The following is a 26,712-nucleotide window of genomic DNA, read 5'->3' on the forward strand; positions in this document are numbered from 1 at the left end:
AGCCATCAAATGGTCTTTTGAGGAACGGCGTCACTTTCTGGAAGGAGCCATCCATGTAATCTCAGTTATTACTGATCATAAGAATCTCCAATATATTGAAACAGCAAAGCGACTGAATCCAAGACAAGCTCGTTGGTCATTGTTCTTTACCCGCTTTCGCTTTGTTATCACTTACAGACCAGGATCTAAGAACACTAAGGCTGATGCGTTATCCAGAAGCTTTACCGCTCATCGTGCATCAGTTACTAAACCACTGCCTATTTTACGACCTTAGATTATTCATGCCGGTTTTGCTCAGATAAAAATGAAGATTCTCCGGCGCGGGAAAGGGGGGGGGGGTGAGAAAAAGAGGGATGTATGTGTAAAGGATAAGACAAGAGGTATATGCTAAAATGTATTGAAAACAAAAAACAAACAAACCACATAGTACAGCAGTGATCACTCTGTTAAGCAGGTCAGACAAAAACCATATAAATAAATGAAATGGAATGTCCGTTTCCAGCCACATAAACAAGTGGTAAAGTCAATCTATAAAAAGAGAGTACTTCAATCGCTGGTGCAGGATTACTCGGTACTGCTGCAGTAGTGCTGCAGTGATGCAGTGTAAGGGATAGTTCATAGAGTCCGTTGGTGGCGCTGGGAAGGGTGGGTAGTGCACTAACCTTCCTCCCCAGGGTGCTTGTCCTGGTCCTCCGTTCCCAGGGTGGGTCCTCCAAGCGTACCTCATGCTCCTTCTAGACTTCTCCTCGTAAGCAGCTTGAAAACACAATCTGGTTTGCGCAAGCGCATCTGCTGAATAAACAGTTCCGCCTAGCGTGTACCCTTCCTCAGCAGGAAGAGTACACATCATAGAGGATAATGCAGCTCCCAGATCTGGTCTCATTGTCCTTATGCGCACCTCTGTCCGCTGTTGGCGGTGATGTGGCGGAGCATGTCGTCGGTCAACACGATGTTTAGGGCAGCTATGGATGTGCTCGGTACTACTTTGTGGCAGCATCCTTAATTATGGCAGTTAAAGCGCATTAACTACCATACCAAGGTAATTGCACAATATCGCTGTACACATACAGAGGACAAGAGCAACATCCATAATCATATTTCCTTCTGACAACCGCCAGTGATTGCTTTGTGTATTAAGACATTACAGCTGTTTGCCTACACACAGACTATTGATGATCTGCCCATCGGCAGTGACACTATACTGCTCTATCCACCTATCATTATTGCTATTACTGTGATTGTTTTTGTCGCATGTACTGCTCTTGTTTTATTACTCGTGCTGATTTCGTTCATTAACCATACGACCAATACCTCATGGTTTCTACGCATAAGTGCAGCACACACTACTCACTAACTAACTTATATCCTATCAGAACTCATCTGTTCTGACATCCCTGCTACAGGCTCCTCTTAGCCTTGACCTGCATCTTCTATACAGGTTATACCCTCCCATCCCACGCATGCACTGGAGTACCTAGTGACCCTATTCACCTGCCAGAAATACTAGGAGCCTGGTTAAACTCCTCCTCTCTAAGCAGCTTGTGCATTGCCATTGTCTTAGTGCATCCACCCTACCTTCTCTACTGCATTGTAAGAAGGCTGATATTCTTAAAATGCCTATGGTTCTCTTGATGGCTCCTTCTGTCGAGGATTTAGCCCCTTCACCCTCCCCCCATGTCCCCTCTGAATTGGTGCCTTTTGTAGATGCAACTGGGGTGTGCGGTTTGGTCCTTACTCCGGTCCCTGATACTGGTGCTTTGCCCCCTGATGTTCCCCCTGATATAGGTAGTGAAGAAATAGGCTCTGTAGGTGTGAAGGTGGGCAATGTGTCTTCAGCAGAGGATGCAGGTTCTGTCACAGCTGGAGCTGGTAGGGTTCCCCCTGCTAGGGAGGCGGTCGATCCCCGGGTGGGTGAATCCTTATCAGCTGGTGTCAGCTATAAAAGGTGTGAATCCTCCGATGAGGAATCGGTGAAACAGGTGAAGAAGTGAACTGATTCCTACTTTATAACTCTGAAGAATGGCTTTCCAGCCCATAAGATTCGCCACCATTAATGGGGCGTCAATTGTGTCCGAACGTGCTCGCTACATATCTTTTGATTTTTTCAGCACGGTTGAGGCTGATTTTTTATTTTTGCAGGAGATCAGATTAGGATTAGTGGAGGCGTGGGCCCTCCTACTGGTCTCTTGCGGCCGAGCCGTACGGTGTAGTGGTGGTGCTTTTTACCAGCATGATATCTGTTCAACGAGTTATAGAAATAGAAGTAGGTAGATGTATGGTCAAAAATGTCAACCTGAGAGGACACAACCTGAGATTAATTAATGTCTACGGTCCCCAAACCAAGCGGGAGAGGAAGTGTCTTTTCAGTACGATAAAGCCATATCTTTATTCAGCCTGGCTGTTTACGAGCTGGGCACCGCCGCGACTCACTCACCTGCGTCCCGGCCGTCGCTATGGCGACCGGGACGTCACTTCCGGCCCTGACCCGGCCGTTGCCGGGGCAACGAGAAGACGCTTCAGCGCTGCGTCCCGGCAATGAGAGGAAGCCGGGTGCAGCGCTCACCATATGTCCTAGCCTGTGGGCTAATTAATGCAGCCTATTAATTATGCTGGGGGCTGTGTCTAATTCAGAGCTAGGCTCTGATTGGTGGCCACTGGTATTTAAGGCAATGAGGTCTGCTGCCTCATTGCCGGTTATAGCTCCTGTGTTCCAGTCTGCTAACCTGCTAGTTCCTGTCCTGTATCCTGATATCTCTATTTGACTCCCCGTGTATGACCCTTGGCTTTGATTTGGACCTTGCTCGTGTTTCCTGTGACCCTGATCTTTGGCCTGTTTACCCGTTCTGCTATTTGCCTGTGACCCCTGACCTCAGCTTGTTCATCGATACTGTTGTCTGCTGCCGGCCCTTGACCTCTGCGTGGACCTGACTCCTCTTGCCTGGGTTCTCCCCAGCTGGTACGCACTTCACGACCCTCTGTCAGTCTGCGGCCCAGTCTGTCCCCACCATCAGGGGCTCCAGTGAACACCTGACTGGCAGAGTAGATTCCGGGTTGTGTTGTGCCGGCTGGAGGGGTTCCTAACATTATAACCGGCCCACTCACGGAGACGAGGTTGGAATGGATGCAAGTGGATCCTCACCGTCTCCGGCACAAGCCCTAGCAGCCCATGTTGATTCCTTATATCAGATGATCCAGGGATTGGCTGAGCGTCTGTCTGTTCAAGAAGAAACCGCAAAAGTGTCACAACCCACTCCAAGTTCCATCTGTGAACCTAAGATGAACTTGCCGGATCGCTTCTCTGGAAATAGGTCCCTGTTTCGGAATTTCAGGGAGAGCTGCAAGCTCTATTTCCGATTGAGACCCCGCTCCTCCGGGTCAGAGCATCAAAGAGTCGGGATTATCATTTCCCTTCTATAGGGTGACCCCCAGTCCTGGGCGTTTTCCTTGCCGCAGACCAGTCCTGCCATGCAGTCAGTAGACGCTTTCTTCGAGGCGTTAGGTCTACTATATGACGACCCGGACCGTACTGCCTCCGCTGAAACTCATCTACGGGCCTTGAAACAAGGCCGGCGCTCGGCAGAGGAATACTGCGCTGAATTCCGTAGATGGTCACCTGATAGTGGATGGAATGATCCTGCCTTGCGGAGTCAGTTCCGTCTTGGCCTGTCGGAACAGGTCAAAGACTCTTTGGTGCAGTACCCATCTCCTACCTCTCTGGAGGATCTGATGCACCTCTCCATTAAAATCGACAGGAGATTTAAAGAGCGAAAAATCAAAAAGGAGACATCATCACCTCTATCCGGCTTCATTCCTGTTCCCACGGATGGTGAGGAACCCATGCAATTGGGGGCGTATCGTCTCTCCCATGAGGAAAGAGACAAGAGAAGATCACAGGGCCTATGTCTCTATTGCGGCACAAAAGGCCACTTCTCCCGTTCCTGCCCGAATAAGCCGGGAAAAGAGCATGCCTAGGGAACGAGGGGAAAGTTCACCTAGGTCTGCAGATTGTCTCCCCGAAAAATGCCGTATTGATCCCTGCACAGCTCATGTTTAGTGCTCGTTCAATTGACCTGTCCGCCTTCGTTGATAGTGGAGCTGCAGGCAACTTCCTGGACATCGGGTTCGCCCGCGCTGCTAAAATTCCGATGGTAAAACTCAAGTCCGCTATTACTGTCTGTGGCTTAGATGGAGGTCCGTTGCCTGGTGGCAAGATTTCCTGGGAGACCTCGCCACTACAATTAAAAATCGGAGCTCTCCATTCAGAGTCAATAACCTTCCTTCTTATCGATTGTTCATCAGTTCCCTTGATCTTGGGCCACCCATGGCTTTCCCGTCATAACCCTGTCATGGACTGGGTAAAAGGAGAAATTGTCCAGTGGAGCTCTTACTGTACACAGTCCTGCTTGTCACTGCCCCTGCGGGTGATTCAGTCTATTCCGGAGCAGCTTTCCTCACAATATCATGAGTTCTGGGATGTGTTCTCCAAGAAAGCTGCTGACACCTTACCACCTCACCGTGACTTTGACTGTGCCATCGAGCTTATTCCTGGTTCCAAGTTGCCTAAGGGTCGCCTGTACTCTCTCTCTGGTCCGGAGACCAAATCCATGCAGGAATACATTGAAGAAAATCTGGAGAAGGGCTTCATCAGGCCATCTAAATCTCCCGTAGGAGCAGGATGCTTCTTTGTATCCAAAAAGGACGGAGGACTAAGACCCTGTATTGATTACCGGGGATTGAATCTTATTACAATCAAGAATACCTATCCCCTTCCGCTCATCTCCGTATTATTTGATCAGCTGAGAGGTGCTACTGTCTTCTCAAAAATCGATCTTCGTGGAGCGTATAACCTCATCCGTATCAAGGAGGGAGACGAGTGGAAGACGGCATTCAATACGCACTCTGGCCATTATGAATACTTGGTTATGCCGTTCGGTCTTAGCAATGCACCTGCAGTATTCCAGGACTTAATCAATGAGGTTCTTCGGGACTTTCTTGGTAGTTTCGTGGTCGTCTATTTAGATGATATCCTCATCTATTCCAGATCTCTGTCTGTACATCAGAATCACGTTAAACAAGTTCTACGAAGACTGCGAGAGAACCACCTTTACGCCGAACTAGAAAAGTGTGAGTTCGAGGTGCAGAAAGTATCCTTTTTAGGTTACATAATCTCTTCTGAGGGATTCTCCATGGATCCAACTAAGGTTCAGGCTATTCTAGATTGGGTGCAACCAAACAACCTTAAGGCGGTGCAGAGGTTTTTGGGCTTCTCCAATTATTATAGAAGGTTCATTCCAGGTTTTGCGGACATCGTGGCTCCCATTGTCGCCCTAACCCGTAAAGGAATGGATCCAACTAATTGGTCGCCTCAAGCAGTAGCCTCATTCGAAAGCCTGAAAAAAGCCTTTGTCTCTGCTCAGGTCCTTAGACACCCGGATCCAGCTAAATCATTTGTTCTTGAGGTCGACGCCTCTGACGTCGGTGCTGGGGCTATACTATCACAGAAGGACCCTCATACTAATCGTCTACACCCGTGTGCCTATTTCTCCCGTCAGTTCTCTTCAGCAGAAGCCAACTATGATGTCAGGAATAGGGAACTGTTGGCAATCAAATGGGCCTTCGAGGAGTGGCGACATTGGCTGGAGGGTGCTCCACATCAGATCTCTGTCATTACCGACCACAAGAACTTGCAATATATACAATCGGCCAAACGTCTAAATCCCAGACAGGCCCGTTGGTCGTTATTCTTTACCCGGTTCAATTTCCTGATCACCTATCGACCGGGTTCCAAAAATGTCCGGGCAGATGCTCTGTCCAGAAGTTTCTTGGCACACCACGTTCCAGTTTCGAACCCAGAGCCTATTATTCCTCCTTCCATAATCCATGTTGGATTAACCCAAGATCTGAGTATCACACTTCAGAGATTCCAGAAATTAGCCCCTGATACTACTCCGGAACAACGTCTTTTTGTTCCAGTCCATCTAAGGAAGGCGGTTCTTGCAGAGGCGCATAATAGTAGGTCTGCTGGACACCCTGGAGTTTAGAAGACGCTGAAGATCCTTTCCCGTACGGTCTGGTGGCCATCCTTGTCCGCTGACGTCAAGAGTCATGTCCTCTCTTGTGAAATTTGTGCCAGGAACAAAGTCCCCAGGACTCGCCCGGTGGGTCAATTGCTTCCATTGCCCATTCCTGCAAAACCTTGGACACATTTGTCCATGGATTTTATTGTTGATTTGCCACCTTCTGCAGGACATAATACTATTTGGGTTGTGGTGGACCGTTTAAGTAAAATGGCACATTTCATCCCATTAACCAGGCTTCCTACAGCTCGAGATCTGGCCATTCTCTTCATACAACATGTTTTCTGGCTCCATGGACTTCCTTCTGATATTGTTTCTGATCGTGGTTCACAATTCATAGCACAATTCTGGAAATCCTTCTGCACCCTCCTCGGAATCCGGATCAGTCTGTCATCTGCATACCACCCTCAGTCTAACGGGCAAACTGAAAGGGTTAACCAAGCACTTGAACAGTTCCTCCGATGTTATTCCTCAGAATTCCATGACAACTGGTCATCTTTGCTGCCTTGGGCAGAGTTTGCCTACAATAACTCATCTCACTCATCTACTCAAACTTCCCCGTTCTACTGTAACTTCGGTTTCCATCCCAGGTCTAATTCTCTGTACTCTCTCAAATCTGCTGGTATTCCGGAGATTCATTCCACAGTTGCTGATCTGAAAGTAATTTGGGGGAAAGTTCAGTCCTACTTGAAAAAATCCTCATTGTCGGCCAAAAAATTTTCGGATCGCCACCGTACCACCTGCCCATTCAAAGTGGGCCAGAAAGTATGGCTATCAACTAGAAATCTTAGGCTCAGACAGCCTTGTAAAAAACTAGGGCCTAAATTTATTGGGCCGTTCATGATTACCAAACAGATCAATCCGGTAGCTTTTAGATTGAAGATTTCTAGTTCACTAAAAATTCCGAACACATTTCATTGTTCATTGTTGAAGCCGGTATTGTATCCTAGCCAATCCTCAACTGTGCCTGGGGGAAGTTCGAGTAAGCCACTAAGATATGTGGTTCAAAGGATTTTAGATTCCAAAAAAGTGCAAGGACAGGTGCACTTCCTGGTGCAGTGGAGGAACCGCGGGTTAGAAGAGCGATCTTGGGTTCCGCGAAGACAACTCCATGCCCCTAAACAATTGAGGGAATTCTTCAGGAGGTTCCTAAGAAAACCTGGATGTCGGGGTCCCTCGACCCCTCCTCAAGGGGGGGGTACTGTTACGAGCCGCGGTGGTGCCCAGCCGCCGCGACTCACTCACCTGCGTCCCGGCCGTCGCTATGGCGACCGGGACGTCACTTCCGGCCCTGACCCGGCCGTTGCCGGGGCAACGAGAAGACGCTTCAGCGCTGCGTCCCGGCAATGAGAGGAAGCCGGTCGCAGCGCTCACCATATGTCCTAGCCTGTGGGCTAATTAATGCAGCCTATTAATTATGCTGGGGGCTGTGTCTAATTCAGAGCTAGGCTCTGATTGGTGGCCACTGGTATTTAAGGCAATGAGGTCTGCTGCCTCATTGCCGGTTATAGCTCCTGTGTTCCAGTCTGCTAACCTGCTAGTTCCTGTCCTGTATCCTGATATCTCTATTTGACTCCCCGTGTATGACCCTTGGCTTTGATTTGGACCTTGCTCGTGTTTCCTGTGACCCTGATCTTTGGCCTGTTTACCCGTTCTGCTATTTGCCTGTGACCCCTGACCTCAGCTTGTTCATCGATACTGTTGTCTGCTGCCGGCCCTTGACCTCTGCGTGGACCTGACTCCTCTTGCCTGGGTTCTCCCCAGCTGGTACGCACTTCACGACCCTCTGTCAGTCTGCGGCCCAGTCTGTCCCCACCATCAGGGGCTCCAGTGAACACCTGACTGGCAGAGTAGATTCCGGGTTGTGTTGTGCCGGCTGGAGGGGTTCCTAACATTGGCAGATAGTCTTTGGTGGTGACTTTAATACCGACATTAGGACTAAAGACAGGGGAGGTTCAAGGCTTCCCTGGGATATGACTCCTTTTTTTTTTAGCTACAATGGATAGATAGGCTGTTCTGGTGGATATGCATGTTCGCCATTCTTCGGACCTCACAGGGTTTATCTACATTAGAGGTAGCTGTAGGTCTAGGATAGGTAGGTTTTTCGTTAAAGAGCTCGAAAACCTTGGCTCCAGAGCTAAGGCCAGTAGAGTTCTCCGACCACGTTTACCTCTCTGTGTCCTTGAATGCCCCAGAGACCCTTCTGAAAGGGAGGGGCCTTTGGCACCTGAACTCTAAGCTCCTTGAGGAATAGGTGATAAGACAGTCCTTTAGGGACTTCTTTGAATCCCAGGAAACACTTTTGGAGGCTGGTTGGAGTAGGTCTGAGTGGTGGGAGGTACTTAAAAAAAGGACCTGGGGCTTTTTCCGTGACCTAGTGGCTAGAAATAACTTGCTAAAAGAAGGCATCTACCTGGCACTAAGAAAGAAACTTGGATTCCTGATCTCTGGTCAGTGGGGGGATCTCCAGAGTGAAGGCTCAGATGAGAGGTACAATATGACCGGTACGCTTCCTTGATTCTGGAGAGTGACTACGGGAAGTACCACTCGCCCGATGCTTTTCAGAGTTGTAGGAACTCGGTGAAGGAGGTGAGGGGCTTGCGCGATGCTGAGGGTGTGCTCAGGGAAGAGAAAGAGGGCATCCTTGTGTTGTGCAGTTCTTCTACTTTGATCTCTTGTCAGAGAAGTCAATAGACAGAGAGAGGATGGACCGGTTTCTGAGGGAAATTCCTGGCCTTGAGGATCTAAGCAGCTCATTTGAGTCTTTAGGCAGTGAGCCGACGGTGGACGAGGTCAGGATGGCGATACATGGTTTATCTACCAAGAAGTCCCCGTGCCCAGATAGGTTAACATTCGAGTTTTATAAGATCTACGGTGACATCCTGGCCGCACGCCTTGTGGAGGTGTCACTCACTGGACCGTGAGTGCCTCTACGCTGGTGCGTGGCTCCCTAGCCTTCCTGCCGGCACCTATCTTGAACCGCGGCCGTCCGCCATCCTGGTGGACTGCGCATGCGCAGCACCCAAGAACTCTTGTGACTGTTGCTTTTAATCTAATTGGTTGATCAGGCAACTCTCCCTATTTAAGGCACCTCATTGCCTGATTGCTACGAGCCGCGGCGGTGACTCACTCACCTGCGTCCCGGCCGTCGCTATGGCGACCGGGACGTCACTTCCTCTCATGTCCCGGCTGTTGCCGGGGCAACGACTAGACGCTCCAGCGCTGCGTCCCGGCATTGAGAAGCCGGGCGCATGCGCTCTACAGAATTACTAACCTGCGGGTTAATGAAGTTAGGGGGCTGGTTTCTATCTGAGCCAGGCCCTGATTGGCTGTCTCAAGTATTTAAGGCAATGAGGTCTGCCACCTCATTGCCGGTTATAGCTTCTGTGCTCCAGTCTGCTGACCTGCTTGTTCCAGTTCCTGTTCCTGTTCCTGTATCTACGTTTGACTTCCCGTGTATGACCCTTGGCTTCGTATTTGACTTCGCTTGTGTTTCCTGTGACCCTGATCCTTGGCTCGTTTACCCGTTCTGCTACTTTGCCTGTGACCTCTGACCTCAGCTTGTTCATCATTACTGTTACCTGCTGCCGACCTTTTTGACCTCTGCGTGGACCTGACTCTTCTTGCCTGGGTTCTCCCCAGCCGGTACACACTTCACGACCCTCTGTCAGTCTGCAGCCCAGTCTGTCCCCACCATCAGGGGCTCCAGTGAACACCTGACTGGCAGAGTAGACTCCGGGTTGTGTTGTGCCGGCTGGAGGGGTTCCTAACACTGATCTTGAGTCTCATTCCCTGGGAGTCTCTGAAGGTGTCTCCTGTGTTCTACTAGTGTCTTCAGTTTCCTGCTGATTCCTGTTCTACTCATCGCTGGTCTCCATACCCGCTACTGTCTCCTGTGTACTACTAGTGTCTTCAGTTCCTGTGGATTCCCTGTGCTACTCATCGCTGGTTTCCATACCTGCTACAGTCTCCTGTTTCCTGCCTGTGTCCTCAGCTGGACTCTGATTACCGGATCTACTCACCTGTGGTTCCTACACTCGTCTCTGCCGTTCAGCGTCTCTGCATCTTCCTGTGGACAGACTGTTCTACTGAATAGCGGTATGCCTATCTGTTATTGACTTTCTACGTTTACTCTGCATATCCGCTAGGACAAGTTTCCACTCTCAGCAGCGGTATCCATACCCGCTATAGACTGTTATTGTTTCGCTGCATACCTGTTTGGAATTAACCGTACTACTCAGTTGTTATATGCATAATTGTGATTGACTATCCTTTATTGGCCTGCATACCTGTGCTGAGGAAGTCTCTACCAAGCAGCGCCACATACTGTTATAGACTTTGCTGGATACGCTGCATATCTATTGGGATCAAGTTTCCTCTGTGCTCTCAGTGTCTGCATCCTATTATCCTTTGTATGCCTCCACTCATCGACACCTGTACACATCCTCACCTATTAAGCAGTGGTACAACTTGCTGTACGCAGACCACTGACTTACCCGCTACTTACCTGCACCTGGACAAGTCTTCTCACCATAAGCAGTGGTACAACTTGCTGTACGCAGACCACTGACTTCCCCGCTACCTACCTGCACCTGGACAAGTCTTCTCACCATAAGCAGTGGTACAACTTGCTGTATGCAGACCACTGACTTCCCCGCTACCTACCTGCACCTGGACAAGTCTTCTCACCATAGCAGTGGTACAACTTGCTGTACGCAGACCACTAACTTCCCTACTACCTCCCCGCATCTGCTCACGTCCATCTTGATCTCCGTGTTCAAATCTGCCTTTCCACAATATCAGCTAGTCGCTGACTCATTGACCAAGATTGCTGCAAGTCACTGACTTTCCTATTCTTTATTGGCATTCTCTCTCCATCTGCTGTGATATATGTTCCGCTAGTCATCCTGCTACCAGAGGACCGTTGTGTTAACTTCACTCTGGTAAGCCCAGTCATCTGGTGAATTCCTGGGCAAGACTCCTAGTGCCCGTGACAGTAAGATCAGGCCATGACAGACCCAGGATCGGAACCAACAGCTAAAGAGATGCTGCAGTATCTGGTCACCCGAATCGAACAACAAGATGTTCGCCAACAACAGTTGTTACAATATTGTCAGGCTTTAGCCTCCCAAGGAACCCCTGTGCAAAATGTAGCAGCTACCGTTGATCTTCCAGTACCTCCATTTTCTTCCCCAGTGCCATCCCAGGTGTCCATCGCTTCCACGCTACACCTGCCTACTCCTTCTAAAAATGATGGAGATTCCAAAACCTGTAGGGGCTTTCTTAATCAATGCTCCGTTCATTTTGAACTTCAACCTCATAACTGTTCTACTCATTGTTCCAAAGTGGCCTACTTCATCTCTTTGTTTTCCGGACAGGCTCTTGCATGGGCCTCCCCTCTGTGGGAAAGAAATGACCCTTTATTGCAAGATAGTGCCATGTTTATTTCTACGTTTCGAAGTATTTTTGACGAACCTGGTCGTGTTATCTCTGCAGCTTCCAGTATCCTCCGACTACGCCAAGGATCGCGGACTGTAGCTCAGTATGTCATTCAATTTCGGATACTTGCCTCTGAACTTCAGTGGAACACTGATCGCCGCCTTCCGGCAGGGGCTTTCTGATAAGATTAAAGACGCACTGACCTCACAAGAATTACCCTCCTCCTTGGATGATTTGATTTCCCTTTGCCATCGTGTAGACATGAGGTTTCGTGAGAGAGATTCCGAGAGAGTAACTTCCTGCAAAGCGCCTCTTCGCTCAGTATCCCAAGTTCGTCACTCTCCACCTCCAGTAGAACCAATGGAGGTAGGTCGCTCTAAACTAACATCAGAGGAGAGAGAACAAAGAGTGAAAAATAGACTCTGTATCTATTGCGCTGACTCTACTCACATGCTGAACTCATGTCCTAGGAAGTCGGGAAATGCCAGGCCCTAACCAGTTCTGGAGAGGTAAGGTTAGGGTCCCTGGAGTCCTCTCCATGTTCTACGAATGTGAAAGTTTGTGCTTTTGATGTCTCCGTTTCCTTTGCTACCAAATCCTTTGTGTCCCAAGCACTTATAGATTCTGGAGCTGCTGGAAATTTTATCTCTAGTTCCCTAGTGAATCAATGGTCCCTACCAGTGATTTCTTTAAAGGTACCTATTGCTGTTACTGCTATTGATGTATCACGTATAAATAATGGTCTCATTACTCAAAGTACATCTCCACTGACTCTTCAAATTGGAGCCTTACACCAAGAAAAAATTTCTTTACTGATCCTTCCTGTTACTACCAGTCCCATCGTACTAGGCCTTCCATGGCTCCAACTTCATTCCCCTCAAATTGACTGGAACACTCCTCAAGTCACTTCTTGGGGTCCCGAATGTCGTCATCGTTGTCTCTCTCAAGTTGTTCCACTCAAAATACAGCAGTCTTCCATTTCACCGTGTCCACCGGGCCTCCCTCCACAGTATGCTTCCTTCGCGGATGTGTTCGATAAGGTCCAGTCAGAACGCCTTCCTCCTCATCGGGCATGGGATTGTCCGATTGACTTACAACCTGGCAAGAGTCCTCCTAGGGGCCGTGTGTATCCACTTTCATTACCTGAGACTCAGGCAACATCTAAGTATATTAAGGAGAACCTCCAGCGAGGATTTATCCGACCTTCTACCTCTCCTGCTGGAGCGGGGTTCTTTTTTGTGAAGAAGAAAGATGGATCACTACGTCCCTGTATAGATTTTCATGGACTCAATGCCATTACCATCAAAAATCGGTATCCTACTCCGTTAATTACCGAGCTCTTCGATCGCATTAAGGGAGCCCGGATCTTTACCAAGTTGGATCTTCGAGGTGCCTATAATTTAATCTGGATCAAGTCCGGAGACGAATGGAAGACAGATTTTAACACCAGGGATGGTCATTATGAATATCTAGTTATGCCCTTCGGGTTGTGTAACGCCCCCGCTGTCTTCCAGGGTTTCGTGAATGAGATCTTCCGGGACTTGCTGTATGTCTGTGTCGTCGTCTACCTGGACGACATATTAATTTTTCCCCAGGATCTGCCCACTCATCATCAACATGTGGCAGAGGTCCTTTCCAGACTTCGAAGAAATTCTTTATTTTGCAAATTAGAGAAATGTTCATTCGAGTTATCCCAGATTCCATTCCTGGGATATACTGTGTCCGGAGTTGGTCTCAAGATGGATCCAGAGAAGATGAACGCTGTATTACGTTGGCCCCAGCTAACTACTCTCCGAGCAATCCAACATTTTTTTTAGGTTTTGCGAATTATTACAGACGCTTCATTCAAGGTTTTTCGTCCATTGCCTCTCCTATAGTGGCCCTGACCCGCAAGGGGGCTAACACTAAGCTATGGTCCTCTGAGGCTCTTCAAGCTTTCCAGTCTCTCTAAGAGTCCTTCTATTCCGGTCCTGTTCTTCGACAGCCTGATGTGACGCTTCCGTTCTTCCTAGAGGTAGACGCCTCTAATGTTGGCTTAGGGGCCATATTATCCCAAAGATCGGGGCAACAAAAATTCCATCCTTTTGCCTTTTATTCCCAAGGTCTTCTACCCGCTGAGAGGAATTATACCATCGGGGACAAGGAGTTGTTGGCCATAAAAGCAGCATTATATCTACAGTCAGCTCAATGCTTGAATCCCCGTCAAGCAAGATAGTCTCTTTTCTTTTCCCGTTTTGAACTTATTATAACCTTCAAACCGGCTTCCAAAAATAAAATAGCAGACGCCCTGTCTCCGGCATTCGTGACGTCCTCAGAGGTTGAAGATGGTCCTAACCATTCTATATTAGACCCCAAGTGTGTGTCTCTGGCCACTTCACCCACCAAGGTGCTACCATTTGGGAGAACCCTCGTACCTCCATCTCTTAGAAGGAAAATTTTGTCTTGGTTTCATTCTTCACGTTTTTCTGGACATTCGGGTGAACGCAAGACCTTAGAAATCCTCTCTCGAAGCTACTGGTAGCCCTCTATGAGGAAAGACGTCAAAGACTTTGTGGCCGCTTGTGAGCTGTGTTCCCAGTTTAAAACTCCCCGCAGAACACCAGCGGGATTACTGCAACCTCTACCCATTCCTTCCAAACCTTGGACCCTTATTAGTATGGACTTTGTCACCGATCTTCCTCCAAGTAAAAAGTGTAATACCATCTGGGTAGTGGTGGATCGATTTTTGAAAATGGCACATTTCGTTCCTTTGACCGGTTTACCTTCTTCATCTACTCTGGCTGATCATTTCATCAAAGAGATTTTCCGAATTCATGGATGTCCTTCTGAGATTGTTTCGGATAGGGGAGTGCAATTTGTTTCCAGATTCTGGCGAGCCCTTTGTAAAACCTTGGGTATTCGATTATCACTCTCATCTTCCTACCATCCTTAATCAAACGGACAGACCGAGAGAGTTGATCAAGATCTTGAAACTTTCATTAGGATGTTCTCCTCAGCCAACCAAGACAACTGGGTACATTTACTCCCATGGGCTGAATTCGCCCATAACAACATGTATCACGAGTCATCTTCAAAAAGTCCATTCTTTGTGGTTTACGGTCACCATCCGTCTTTCCTAGAATTTCCTGCCCTCCCTCCCACCCGAGTTCCTGCTGTGGAGACTGTTTGTCAGACCTTCAAAGATATCTGGTCCCAGGTTAAAACCTGTTTAAAGAAGACATCTGCCAGATACAAGTCCTTTGCGGATAAAAAGAGGCGGGCTATTCCACCACTTAAGATTGGAGATCGTGTATGGCTTTCTACCAAAAATATTCGTTTGAAGGTTCCATCTATGAAGTTCGCTCCTCGTTTCATTGGTCCATATAGGATCACTCAAGTGATAAATCCAGTCTGCTTCAAACTTCTACTACCTAAGAACCTTCATATCTCCAACGCCTTCCATGTGTCATTACTCAAGCCTCTTATCATCAACCGTTTCTCTGTTCCTCCTTCAGCACCTCGGCCAGTTCAAGTTCATCAAGAGGAGGAGTTTGAGATCACTCATATATTAGACGCAAAAATTTTGCGAGGAGTTCTTCGTTTCCTTGTACATTGGAAGGGCTTTGGTCCAGAGGAGCGTTCGTGGATCCGGGCAGATGATCTCAACGCCCCAGCTCTTCTAAAGAAATTCTATTCCAAGAATCCGGGCAAACCTGGTGTAACAATCCTGACCAGGTTTTGTTACTTTCCCTGTCTGCTCTGTTTTTCTGTGCATCACATGACTCACCCTCAGGGCGTGGTCACTTTACCTGCTCTATTTAAACTCAGCACTGACATCTGCTCACTGTCAGTGCAACTTGTTGCTAGCCTGATTCCTTGGACTCCTGTGTATGAGTTTCAGTTCTCTACCTAGTGCTGGAGCACTTCTACTGGGATTTCCCTGCTGCAAGTATCATCTTGTGCATATTACCAAGACTTTGTTTTCTCTCTATTGTGCCTCTACTGATTCACAGCCTGCTGCAAGTCTGTTCATGTGCAAGTAACAAGACTGTTATTGTGTTTATCCTTGGCATGCTCCGTGGCTATTGGACACCTGCATATTATCATCTGTGCTGTGAATAGACTGCTATTGTGTTTACCACCTTGCCACGCTCCGCCGTGGCTAATTGACATCTGCATATCATCATCTGCATGTTTATATATATATATATATATATATATATATGTTTTTCATTGAAGTTTTGAACTACATCGTGTCTTGCCTCCTTATTCTGAACCTAGTAGACTCAGCATCTGGTCGTGTACAGGACTGCTCTGACTATCAGACCTGTAACTACCAGCACTGTAACAGTTTGCACTGACCCAAAAAAGGAAATGAACACCATGGACGATCCCACTACCAAGGACCTATTTCAACACCTAATAGGGAGAGTGGAAAAACAAGAGACCAATCAAGATCGTCTCATGTAGTTCTTACAGGATGTATCCTCTCGTCTGGATTCTTTTCAGGACACTCTGGCATCCTCCCATAAATCTAAGACATCTGCTGAGTCTTCTGCTAACACAACCACCATGTACCCACAAATTCCTAATCCTCCTATGTACGATGGGAACCCCAAGTCATGCAGAGGATTCATGAATCAGTGCGCAATTCACTTCGATTTATTGCCCAGAAACTTTCCTAGGGATAGGGCAAAAATTGCCTACATTTTCTGGTCAAGCCCTGGCCTGGGCCTCACCCCTATGGGAGAAGAATGACCCCTTGCTGCAAAATTATACAGAATTTCGGACAACCTTCAAAAACATTTTTGATGAACCTGGTCGGCTTTCCAGTGCAGCTACAGGAATTCTTCGTTTACGACAAGGCTCTCCTTCTGTGGGACAATATGCTATCTTATTTAGGACAATGGCCTCTGAGCTGCGCTGGAATGACGAAACGCTGGTGGCCACGTTCTGACAAGGCCTATCTGATCAAATAAAAGACGTGTTGGCTTCCCGTGACCTCCCATCTTCCTTGGATGATCTGATCTCATTGTGTGTCAAAATAGATCTTCGATTCAAGGAGAGGGTTCAAGAAAAGGAACAGATTCGGTGTCCTAATCATCGCCCTGTTTTCCATAACTTAGGGGCCGCTAAGCCCCCAAAAGAACCCATGCAAGTGGGTAGGTCCCGCCTCTCTCCAAGTGAGAGAGAGAGGACCTTGTTGCGAGCCTGATTCCTTGGACTCCTGTGTATCCTGTGTCTTCCTGTGTATGAGTTTTAGTTCTCTACCTAGTGCTGGAGCACTTCTACTGGGATTTCCCTGCTGCAAGTATCATCTTGTGCATATTACCAAGACTTTGTTTTCTCTCTATTGTGCCTCTAGATTGCTATTGTGTTTACCACCTTGTCACGCTCCGCCATGGCTAATTGACATCTGCATATCATCATCTGCATATTTATATATATATATATATATATATATATATATATGTTTTTCATTGAAGTTTTGAAGATCTACATCGTGTCTTGCCTCCTTATTCTGAACCTAGTAGACTCAGCATCTGGTCGTGTACAGGCCTGCTCTGACTATCAGACCTGTAACTACCAGCACCGTAACACCCGGCTCCATGTGTTCTGTGCCCACCTTTAAAAGGGGGGGTACTGTTACTCACCGGACCGTGAGTGCCTCTAAACTGGTGCGTGGCTCCCTAGCCTTCCTGCAGGCACCTATCTTGAACCGCGGCCGTCTGCCATCCCGATGGACTGCGCATGCGCAGCACCCAAGAACTCTTGTGACTGTTGCTTTTAATCTAATTGGTTGATCAGGCAACTCTCCCTATTTAAGGCACCTGTGCCCATTACCTCATTGCCTGATCTTGAGTCTCATTCCCTGTGAGTCTCTGAAGGTGTCTCCTGTGTTCTACTAGTGTCTTCAGTTTCCTGCTGATTCCTGTTCTACTTATCGCTGGTCTCCATACCCGCTACTTTCTCCTGTGTACTACTAGTGTCTTCAGTTCCTGTGGATTCCCTGTGCTACTGTCACGGGCACTAGGAGTCTTTACCCAGGAATCACCAGATGGTAGGCTTACCAGAGCAATGTAGATGGTAATAGGGTACTCTGGTAGCTGGGTGATCACGGAACATGAAATGATGGCCGATGAGATGCTCAGGAAAGTCTATGACTAGCAACACTGGTAATAATGAGGTAATGATACACAAGGAACTGTATGGACAAGGACACGTGAAGGTAGTCAGTGGTCTGCGATAGCAAGTTGTACCACTGCTATAGTGAGGAGGAATGTCCAACAGAAACAAGGAGGTGATGAGAGTCAGCGGTCTGCGGGTAGCAAGTTGTACCGCTGTCTGAGTGAAGGAATGGAATCCAAGTGGAGGTATCCAGGTAGTCAGTGGTCTGCGGTAGCAAGTTGTACCACTGCTATGTGAGAGGATAATGGAACAGGTGATACCGGAAACAGGGATCAGTGGTCTGACATCAGCAAGTTGTACCACTGCATATATATGTGAGGAGGTGCACGGGGGAAGACTGCAACACAGGATATACACAGGCACCTTATACACGATCCACAGTAATATGCACAATATAGGTATATATATATGTAAATGACTGATCAGGTCTGCAATCTAGAAAGTCTCTTGAAGTAGTCCAGCACAATGATAACACAGTCAATGATGGCAATAGACTCAGCGGATAGCAGACTCCAGAGAGAACCAAACACAGTCCAGCAAGATATGCAATACACAGCACAGTCAATGAGAAGTATGCATACCGTGGTTCAGCAGTAGCAGTCAGATGGGATTGCAGCGGTACCTGAGCGGCTGGAGACCGACTGGATAGGAAGTCCCTGGATAGGAGAAGCAGCGGTCTAGCAGGTGCAGCGCACAGGTGAGTAGACCGACAGGGACATGAATCCACAGGAGTCAGCAACACGTGGAACTGGACTCGTAGGAAACCCAGGAGAATGGAGATGATCCAGCAGAGGGTAGTAGAAGAGATACAAATCCAATGCTGACAGGAGGGTAGAGGCCAGTGGAACACGTGAAGGCGTGGAGAGTGGATCAGCAGGAGATGGACGATAGCGCTGACCACAGCGGCAGGACTCAATGGCACACGGAGGTAACCAGTAGCAACCACAGGAACCAACAGCGATGGGAAACAGGAGTGCAGCGCAGGGCAGGAGCTGTAGATCACGAAGTGTAGCAGATGGTAATGAAAAGCGGCAGTCTCGAGGAAGTCACAGCAAAGATGAGATGAGAGTGTAGTGCACGGAGGCAGCGGATAGTAATCAGCTGGCAGTCACGATGTTGAACACAGGCGAGTTGCAAGCAGGAGACTGTAGTGCACAGAGGCAGCGGATAGAAATCAGCAAACAGACTAGATGAGAAGCAGGTGAGTGAGGTAAAAGCTGGAGTGCACGGAGGCAGCGGATAGCAATGAGCAAACAGTCACATTGATATAAAATAACGTTGAAGTGGTGTAGAAGACTGTAGTGCACGGAGGCAGCGGATAGGAATCAGCAAACAGTCATATAGATATAAAATAACGTTGAAGTGGTGTAGAGGACTGTAGTGCACGGAGGCAGCGGATAGGAATCAGCAAACAGTCATGATGACACAGTTGATGGTAGAAGTGGTATGGAACCACAGTAGTAGAAGTGGTTTGGAAACCACAGGAATCAGCAGCACTGAATACACAAGTAATACAGGAACACCTTCAGAGACTCATGAGGAATGAGACTCCAAGATCAGGCAACGTGGTAGTGACCACAGGTGCTTAATATAGGGAGGTTGCCTGATCTGCCAATTAAGTTAAAGGGGTATACACTGAAGTATGGAAAAGGGCTGCGCATGCGCAGACCCTCAGGATGGTGGACGGCCACGGTTCCTAAATGTCCGGGAAGAGGCACTCACGGTCCGGTGAGTGACAGTACCCCCCCTTTTAAAGGTGGGCACAGAACGCCTGGAACCGGGCTTGTCCGGATTTTTGGAGTAAAACTTCTTCAAAAGGGCAGGAGCATTAAGATCTTCAGCTTTGATCCAAGAGCGCTCCTCAGGACCAAAGCCCTTCCAATGAACGAGGAAGTGAAGGACTCCTCGCGAAATTTTTGCATCTAGTACCTCGGTAATCTCAAAATCCTCCTCCTGATGGACTTGAACTGGCTGCGGAGCTGAGGGAGGAGTTGAAAAACGGTTGATAATAAGAGGTTTGAGCAAAGATACATGGAAGGCATTAGAAATCCGAAGACTCTTAGGAAGAAGGAGTTTCACACATACTGGATTGATAACTTGAATGATCCTATATGGACCAATAAAACGAGGGGCGAATTTCATGGATGGAACCTTCAAACGAATATTTTTTGTGGATAACCAGACACGATCTCCAATTTTTAGTGGTGGAATAGCCCGCCTCTTCTTATCAGCGAAAGATTTATATTTGACAGATGTCTTCTTTAAACAGGTTCTAACCTGAGACCAGATATTTTTAAAGGTCTGACAAACAGTCTCCACCGCAGGAACTTGGGTGGGCGGGAGGGCAGGAAATTCCGGAAAAGACGGATGGTGACCGTAAACCACAAAGAATGGAGTTTTGGATGATGACTCATGGTACATGTTGTTATGGGCGAACTCAGCCCAAGGGAGTAACTCTACCCAGTTGTCTTGATTGGCTGATGAAAATATCCTTATAAAAGTCTCAAGATCTTGATTGACACGTTCGGTTTGTCCATTGGATTGTGGATGGTAAGAAGATGAGAGTGCTAATCGTATGCCCAAGGTTTTACAAAGGGCTCGCCAGAATCTGGACACGAATTGTACTCCTCTATCAGACACAATCTCAGATGGACATCCATGGATACGGAAGATCTCTTTAATGAAATGTTCAGCCAGGATAGACGAGGAAGGCAAACCAGACAGAGGGATGAAATGAGCCATCTTCGAAAATCTGTCCACTACCACCCAAATAGTGTTATGGTTCTTACTAGGTGGTAAGTCAGTAACGAAATCCATACTAATATGGGTCCATGGTTTGGACGGAATGGGTAGTGGTCGCAGCAACCCTGCTGGGGTTCTGCGGGAGGATTTGAATTGCGAACATAATTCACAGGAAGCAATGAACTCTTTGACGTCTCTCCTCATTGAAGGCCACCAGTAACTTCGAGAGAGGATCTCAAAAGTCTTGTGTTCACCGGCGTGTCCAGAAAAACGAGAGGCATGGAACCACGAAAGGATTTTCCTCCTTAGAGTAGAAGGCACGAGGGTCTTCCCAAATGGTAGCGTTTTGGTAGATGAAGCAGCCAGTGAGATACATTTGGGGTCTAGAATGGTATGGTTGGAAACCTCTTCTATATCAGAGGACGTAGCAAAGGCTCTAGATAAGGCATCAGCTTTTTTGTTCTTGGCAGCTGGTTTGAAGGTAATTATTAATTCAAAACGGGAAAAGAAAAGAGACCATCTTGCTTGACGAGGGTTCAAGCATTGGGCAGACTGGAGATATGACAAGTTCTTATGATCCGTGAAGATCGTCACCGGATGGCGAGCTCCCTCCAACAAGTATCTCCATTCCTCTAATGCGGCTTTGATAGCCAGTAATTCCTTGTCTCCGATGGTATAATTCTTCTCTGCGGGTAGGAGACCCCGAGAATAGAAGGCACAAGGGTGGAATTTTTGCTGTTCCGAGCGTTGGGAGAGAATAGCTCCTAAGCCCACATTAGAGGCATCTACTTCTAGGAAAAAAGGGAGTGTCACATCAGGCTGACGAAGGATTGGAGCCGAAGAGAAGGACTCTTTTAATGTTTGAAAGGCTTGAATAGCCTCAGTAGACCATTGCTTAGGATTAGCCCCTTTACGAGTCAGGGCCACAATAGGAGATGCAATGGAAGAAAAATCTTGAATGAAGCGTCTATAGTAATTGGCAAAACCTAAAAAACGCTGGATGGCACGAAGAGTAGTTGGCTGGGGCCAATGTAGTACAGCATTTACTTTGTCAGGATCCATCTTCAGACCAACTCCGGAAACAATATACCCCAAGAATGGAATCTGGGGTAATTCGAATGAACATTTTTCTAATTTACAGAACAATGAATTTTTCCGTAGCCTGGAGAGGACTTCTGCCACATGTTGGTGGTGAGAAGGCAGGTCCTGTGAAAAAATCAATATGTCGTCCAGGTAGACGACGACACATACATATAATAAGTCCCGAAAAATCTCATTAATGAAGCCCTGAAAAACAGCGGGGGCATTACATAGCCCGAAAGGCATTACCAGATATTCGTAATGCCCGTCTCTGGTGTTAAACGCCGTCTTCCATTCGTCACCGGAACGGATTCTGATTAAATTGTAAGCACCACGAAGATCCAACTTAGTAAAAATACGAGCTCCCTTGATGCGGTCAAATAGCTCAGTGATCAACGGAATGGGATACCGGTTCTTGATAGTAATGGCATTGAGTCCACGAAAATCTATACAAGGGCGTAATGATCCATCCTTCTTTTTGACAAAGAAGAACCCAGCTCCAGCGGGCGAGGTGGAAGGTCGAATGAACCCACGCTGGAGGTTCTCCCGTATATATTCAGATGTAGCTTGAGTTTCAGGTAACGAGAGTGGATAGACCCGGCCTCTGGGAGGAGTCTTGCCAGGAAGAAGATCAATCGGACAATCCCAAGAACGATGAGGAGGAAGACGTTCAGACTGAGCTTTATCAAAAACATCGGTAAATGAAGCATATTGAGGAGGGAGTCCCGGTGAAATAGCTGAAATGGAAGCTTGCTGTACCTTGAGAGGAATGACTTGGGAAAGGCAATGATGGTGACATTCAGGCCCCCAAGACGTGACTTGAGGGGTGCGCCAGTCAATCTGGGGAGAGTGACACTGAAGCCATGGAAGGCCTAGGACAATCGGACTTGTCGTAACAGGAAGAATTAAAAACGATATCTCTTCATGATGCAGAGCACCAATCTGAAGGGTTACTGGAGACGTACTCTGGGTGATGAGACCGTTGATGAGACGTGATCCATCGATAGCCGTCACAGTAATGGGAGTTTTTAAGGTAATCATTGGTAGAGACCATTGATTAACTAACGATTTGGAAATAAAATTTCCTGCTGCTCCGGAATCAATCAATGCCTGTGACTCAAAGGTCTTGGTAGCAAAGGAAATAGTCACATCAAAAGCGCAGACTTTAGATTTCATAGACGATGGAGAGGACTCCAGGGACCCTAACTTCACCTCTCCAGAACTAGTTAGGGCCTGGCATTTCCCGATCTCTTAGGGCAGGAGCTGAGGACATGAGTGGAATCAGCACAATAGATACAGAGTCTATTCTTGACTCTTCGTTTCCTCTCCTCAGAAGATAACTTGGAACGTCCAATCTCCATGGGAATCACAGCGGGTGACACTGGACGAAATTGAGGGTTAGAGCGAAAAGGTGCTTTAGCAGAAGTCGTTTTCTCAGCCTCTCTTTCACGAAATCTCATATCAACACGATGGCATAGAGAGATCAAATCTTCAAGTGACGAAGGAAGCTCTTGGGTAGTCAGTGCATCTTTAATTTTATCGGAAAGCCCCTGCCAGAAGGCGGCAACTAGGGCTTCAGTGTTCCACTGAAGTTCAGAGGCTAAGATCCTAAATTGAATGACGTACTGGCCTACAGTATGAGATCCTTGTCGCAGACGGAGGATGCTGGAAGCAGCGGAGGTCACACGACCTGGTTCATCGAACACACTTCGGAATGTAGAAATGAATTTGGCACTATCTTGTAATATTGGATCGTTCCTCTCCCACAGAGGGGAGGCCCAAGCCAGGGCTTGTCCTGAAAACAAAGAGATAAGATAGGCCACTCTGGAACGATGGGTAGAAAAATTTTGAGGTTGGAGCTCAAAATGGACTGAACATTGGTTAAGGAAACCCCTACAAGTTTTGGGGTCTCCATCGTACTTTGACGGAGTAGGCAGGTGAAGCGTGGAAGCTATAGACACCTGGGATGGCAATGGGGAAACGGAGGAAAGCACAGGAGCTTCAGTAGTAGCTGTCACAGTCTGTCCAGATGTTCCTTGGGAGATTAATGACTGATAACACTGAAGTAACAGCTGTTGGCGGGCATCCTGTTGCTCCACACGGCTAACCAGATGTTGCAGCATCTCTTTGGCGGTAGGTTCCACATCTGGGTCTGTCATGGCCTGATCTTACTGTCACGGGCACTAGGAGTCTTTACCCAGGAATCACCAGATGGTAGGCTTACCAGAGCAATGTAGATGGTAATAGGGTACTCTGGTAGCTGGGTGATCACGGAACATGAAATGATGGCCGATGAGATGCTCAGGAAAGTCTATGACTAGCAACACTGGTAATAATGAGGTAATGATACACAAGGAACTGTATGGACAAGGACACGTGAAGGTAGTCAGTGGTCTGCGATAGCAAGTTGTACCACTGCTATAGTGAGGAGGAATGTCCAACAGAAACAAGGAGGTGATGAGAGTCAGCGGTCTGCGGGTAGCAAGTTGTACCGCTGTCTGAGTGAAGGAATGGAATCCAAGTGGAGGTATCCAGGTAGTCAGTGGTCTGCGGTAGCAAGTTGTACCACTGCTATGTGAGAGGATAATGGAACAGGTGATACCGGAAACAGGGATCAGTGGTCTGACATCAGCAAGTTGTACCACTGCATATATATGTGAGGAGGTGCACGGGGGAAGACTGCAACACAGGATATACACAGGCACCTTATACACGATCCACAGTAATATGCACAATATAGGTATATATATATGTAAATGACTGATCAGGTCTGCAATCTAGAAAGTCTCTTGAAGTAGTCCAGCACAATGATAACACAGTCAATGATGGCAATAGACTCAGCGGATAGCAGACTCCAGAGAGAACCAAACACAGTCCAGCAAGATATGCAATACACAGCACAGTCAATGAGAAGTATGCATACCGTGGTTCAGCAGTAGCAGTCAGATGGGATTGCAGCGGTACCTGAGCGGCTGGAGACCGACTGGATAGGAAGTCCCTGGATAGGAGAAGCAGCGGTCTAGCAGGTGCAGCGCACAGGTGAGTAGACCGACAGGGACATGAATCCACAGGAGTCAGCAACACGTGGAACTGGACTCGTAGGAAACCCAGGAGAATGGAGATGATCCAGCAGAGGGTAGTAGAAGAGATACAAATCCAATGCTGACAGGAGGGTAGAGGCCAGTGGAACACGTGAAGGCGTGGAGAGTGGATCAGCAGGAGATGGACGATAGCGCTGACCACAGCGGCAGGACTCAATGGCACACGGAGGTAACCAGTAGCAACCACAGGAACCAACAGCGATGGGAAACAGGAGTGCAGCGCAGGGCAGGAGCTGTAGATCACGAAGTGTAGCAGATGGTAATGAAAAGCGGCAGTCTCGAGGAAGTCACAGCAAAGATGAGATGAGAGTGTAGTGCACGGAGGCAGCGGATAGTAATCAGCTGGCAGTCACGATGTTGAACACAGGCGAGTTGCAAGCAGGAGACTGTAGTGCACAGAGGCAGCGGATAGAAATCAGCAAACAGACTAGATGAGAAGCAGGTGAGTGAGGTAAAAGCTGGAGTGCACGGAGGCAGCGGATAGCAATGAGCAAACAGTCACATTGATATAAAATAACGTTGAAGTGGTGTAGAAGACTGTAGTGCACGGAGGCAGCGGATAGGAATCAGCAAACAGTCATATAGATATAAAATAACGTTGAAGTGGTGTAGAGGACTGTAGTGCACGGAGGCAGCGGATAGGAATCAGCAAACAGTCATGATGACACAGTTGATGGTAGAAGTGGTATGGAACCACAGTAGTAGAAGTGGTTTGGAAACCACAGGAATCAGCAGCACTGAATACACAAGTAATACAGGAACACCTTCAGAGACTCATGAGGAATGAGACTCCAAGATCAGGCAACGTGGTAGTGACCACAGGTGCTTAATATAGGGAGGTTGCCTGATCTGCCAATTAAGTTAAAGGGGTATACACTGAAGTATGGAAAAGGGCTGCGCATGCGCAGACCCTCAGGATGGTGGACGGCCACGGTTCCTAAATGTCCGGGAAGAGGCACTCACGGTCCGGTGAGTGACAGCTACTCATCGCTGGTTTCCATACCTGCTACAGTCTCCTGTTTCCTGCCTGTGTCCTCAGCTGGACTCTGATTACCGGATCTACTCACCTGTGGTTCCTACACTCGTCTTTGCCGTTTAGCGTCTCTGCAGTCCCTGCATCTTCCTGTGGACAGACTGTTCTACTGAATAGCGGTATGCCTATCTGTTATTGACTTTCTACGTTTACTCTGCATATCCGCTAGGACAAGTTTCCACTCTCAGCAGCGGTATCCATACCAGCTATAGACTGTTATTGTTTCGCTGCATACCTGTTTGGAATTAACCGTACTACTCAGTCGTTATATGCATAATTGTGATTGACTATCCTTTATTGGCCTGCATATCTGTGCTGAGCAAGTCTCTACCAAGCAGCGCCACATACCGTTATAGACTTTGCTGAATACGCTGCATATCTATTGGTATCAAGTTTCCTCTGTGCTCTGTGTCTGCATCCTATTATCCTTTGTATGCCTCCACTCATCGACACCTGTACACATCCTCACCTATTAAGCAGTGGTACAACTTGCTGTACGCAGACCACTGACTTCCCCGCCACTTACCTGCACCTGGACAAGTCTTCCCACCATAAGCAGTGGTACAACTTGCTATACGCAGACCACTGACTTCCCCGCTACCTACCTGCACCTGGACAAGTCTCTTCACCATAAGCAGTGGTACAACTTGCTGTACGCAGACCACTGACTTCCCCGCTAGTTACCTGCACCTGGACAAGTCTTATCACCATAAGCAGTGGTACAACTTGCTGTACGCAGACCACTGACTTCCCCGCTACCTACCTGCACCTGGACAAGTCTTCTCACCATAACAGTGGTACAACTTGCTGTACGCAGACCACTGACTTCCCTACTACCTCCCCGCATCTGCTCACGTCCATCTTGATCTCCGTGTTCAAATCTGCCTTTCCACAATATCAGCTAGTTGCTGACTCATTGACCAAGATTGCTGCAAGTCACTGACTTTCCTATACTTTATTGGCATTCTCTCTTCATCTGCTGTGATATATGTTCCGCTAGTCACCCTGCTACCAGAGGACCGTTGTGTTAACTTCACTACTCTGGTAAGCCCAGTCATCTGGTGAATTCCTG

Source organism: Mixophyes fleayi, chromosome 7 (genome assembly GCF_038048845.1).
Source record: "Mixophyes fleayi isolate aMixFle1 chromosome 7, aMixFle1.hap1, whole genome shotgun sequence".
Classification (NCBI taxonomy): domain Eukaryota; kingdom Metazoa; phylum Chordata; class Amphibia; order Anura; family Limnodynastidae; genus Mixophyes; species Mixophyes fleayi.